Source organism: Belonocnema kinseyi, chromosome 6 (assembly GCF_010883055.1).
Source record: "Belonocnema kinseyi isolate 2016_QV_RU_SX_M_011 chromosome 6, B_treatae_v1, whole genome shotgun sequence".
NCBI lineage: Eukaryota > Metazoa > Arthropoda > Insecta > Hymenoptera > Cynipidae > Belonocnema > Belonocnema kinseyi.
This window is the reverse complement of record NC_046662.1, coordinates 123,211,985-123,215,401: the sequence shown is the minus strand read 5'-3', so window position 1 is coordinate 123,215,401 and position 3,417 is coordinate 123,211,985.

Here is a 3,417-nt window from a genome sequence, read left to right as displayed (position 1 = left end):
TTGAATTTTACTCGAGTGGTTGATCAGAATATATAAATATTTTGCCTTACATTTCTCAATTTAAACTAAAAGGTCAGAAATTATTGGAAAGTTTCAAAAACAATTTTTCTCTTAATTGTTCGTTTGTAATAAAATAATCCGTAAATGAACTATTTATTGTCGCGGGCACATTCTCACCGTGCGCTGTGCCCGTGGCTCGCAAGTTTGAGCGCGCCTGGGGGGCGCGTCTTTTGATTCCCGCGATTCGCGCTCAGATATTTATTCTTTGCATCTAGAATGCTTGAATGAAACTTTATCAAAAACATCTATTTAGATTGCAGTATTTATATGTGTGTTCATATTCTGAATTTTTTTCCTGAATAAGTATAGTTAAAGATTAAGTTTCTCAAAGTTCTGTAGGCTTTGAGGTACACAATATTATCGTGACGATCGCGCTGAGCACTCGTTTTTTGACAGACAGTTGTAAATTTATATTTTCTGAACAACCTTAAAATAAACTTAAAAAATACAATCCTTTTTTTAGACATTTTTCCAGATCTCGGGTTGTTATGCTAATTATAGGATTTTGGTTTTCATATTATTTTTTATACATTTATAAAGCAAAATATTCTACAAGTCTTCTTTTAGATTTTTCACGTATCTTGCGTCTTTTAGCATGATATTGGAATTTTCGATTATCTGCATATTACTTGCGATAAAACAAAATTACGAGTTCTATTGAAAAGTGGTTTAAAGAAATTTTGTAGGATTTTTCAAAACCTATCATTTCTCTTCGAGACTTTTTGTCGTATTTTGCGTCATTTGGTTCAAAATTTGAATGTTGTGGTGTCAAATTTCGGGCAATTCTAATACTTTCTGCATCATAAATAATAAGAATGTAATAAATTAATTCAAATTTGTATCACTTTTTGGGCGAATAACTTTTTTCAATCAATTTGTTTTTGTACCTTTTATTGTTTTTCCAAAAATTTTGCATTTTTATTTTTAATACCATTTTTATAATCAGAACCAAAACTACGTGCCATGTCAAAAAGTAATTCATAACAAATTTGTAGCTATTTTTCGGGTAAATAATTATTGTTGAATCATTTTTTTTTTCGTAACTTGTATCATTTTTTCACAAAGTTTTTTTTTTTATATTTTCAATGTTATTTTTCGCGAATAAAACACAACGTACGCCTCCTATCAAGAAGTGATCATTAACGAATTTGTAGATCTTTTTTGAGATCACAATTTTTGTTGATTCATCTTCTTTTGTATCCTGAATAGTTTGACCACAAAATGGGATTTTTCATATCTCATTATTTTTTGTGCAATAAAAATTAGAATTTTCAACTTTACAAGAAAATCCAAAAAGTTCGTATGATAATCTTGTAGGGCTTTTAAAAAGCAATGCTTTTCTTTACTTTTTTTCATATCGTACGTTGTTTGGCTTATAATTTTGATTTTCGATTGATATTAAAAATTTGGAAATGCTATAACTCTGAGAATTTTTTTTGTATAAAAAAAAGTCATCAGAATAAATTGTTTGGCCTTCTGAGTACTATTAATAGCCATAAATAAAAATTTTAAGTATAAAAAAAATGGTCCCAAAATTTGTATTTTTATTCAAAATGGCTGTTAACAAACTCGTCCTTTCTTTTCGGACTTGTCGGACCTTTCTTTTCTTATCCTTTCTCAATCATAAATGATGAGAATGAGTAAAATTAGAAGCCATTTAATTTTTGTTATTAATTTCAGTTTCTAAATCATTTGAATTCTTCAAAGTAAAACGCTGTTACTTTTCTCTGTAATATTGATATTTTATCCAATATGAATAAAATTGAAAATAAAGTTTCTTAACTATAGTCTCAATATACTTGTTCTCTGTCATTCTTTTAATTGTTATAATTTCGTTTTCTTAGTCTTGTCGATTTTTCGTTGTGTATTTTTATGTTAAACAAATTTTAAACTATACATTATAAGGATAATTTCATTAAATACAAAAATCGAAACTTTAAGGGGTCGTCAGTAAACTGCATTATCAATTGCATGGGGAGGGGGGTCATGCTAAAAACTATAGTTCGAACAGGGGTTGGGGGTCAGTGGAAGAAAAGTTACGAACTTAAATAAGATTTAGTATGTTTCCTTATTATTCACTTTTAAAGAATTGTTCTTTTTTCTCTATTTTTAAGAAAACCCCTTTTATCGTCATCTTGTTTCTTTAGGAATTCAGAAGCTTGGTTAAAAGTTGAACTACTTTGTAAAAAAATTATTCTTTTGGTTTCAGATTCACCTCTTTGTTCGAAAATTCAACTATTCTATTTTTAGAAAATTAATCTTCTGCGGATAAAAGTCATTTTTAGGCTGAACTCTTTTGTTAAAAATGTAACTATTTTGTTGAAAATTCGTTTTTTTTTTTAATAAGAATTAATTTTTTCAACTAACAAGGTAAACATTTCATTTTTGATTTAAATTGATATTCTTATTAAAAATTAATATTTTCTGGTTAAAAATTGCTCCTCCCGGCTTTAAAATTCAAAAATTTTGTTAAAAATTAATATATTTTGTTGAAAGTTCGTCTTATCTTGGTATATCATTAATACAATGCTGGAAAATTCATTTCTTTGGTTAAAAATTTAACTATTTTTTTCGCAATTTATCTTGTTTAATTGAAAATTAAACGACTTAGTTAAAAGTTGAATTTTTTCATTAAAGATTCATATTTTTGAACTCCCCTTGATCTTTGGGATTGACTCTTTTGTTGAAAATTTAATTTCTAGATTTAGTTGAAAATTAATCTTTTTTTTAACATGTAACAATTTTCTTGACATTTTGGGTTTTTTGTTTTGTTCAAAATTAATTTTTTATTTGAAAATTTGCAAGTTTACATTTTTGTTCGAAATTTATACTTTATAAGTTTAAAATTTAATTATTTTTTAGAACATTCTTTTGTTTTGTTGAAAATTCATCTTTTTGGTCGAAAATTAATTTTCTCGATTTTTTTACATCGTCTTTTTATTAAAAATGTAATTGTTAAGTTCTAAATTAGTATATTTTGATTAATGATTTAACAATATGGTAGAAAATTAAAGTAGGATTCGTTTGTCAATGAAATTTTCCGTGTTTTTTTCATGTTTGTTAAATCTAGTTTTTTTCAAAATCATATTTCTGCACGATTTACCTCCTTGGCTTAACATTCAACTTTTTTTGTTGACAATTTGGTCTTTTATGTTAAAATTTTTCTTTTTTTTAATTGTAACTTGTCTAGTCTTGACTAGAAATGGATCCTTTATAAGTTGAAAATTCAAATATTCGGTTAAAAATTCATGGAATTTGTTAAAAATTCGTCTTTTTTGGTAAGAAAATTAATCTTCTTTGTTGCGAATTCATTATATATTTCGACTTTAAATCTTAGGAATTTAAAGCGTTTCATAT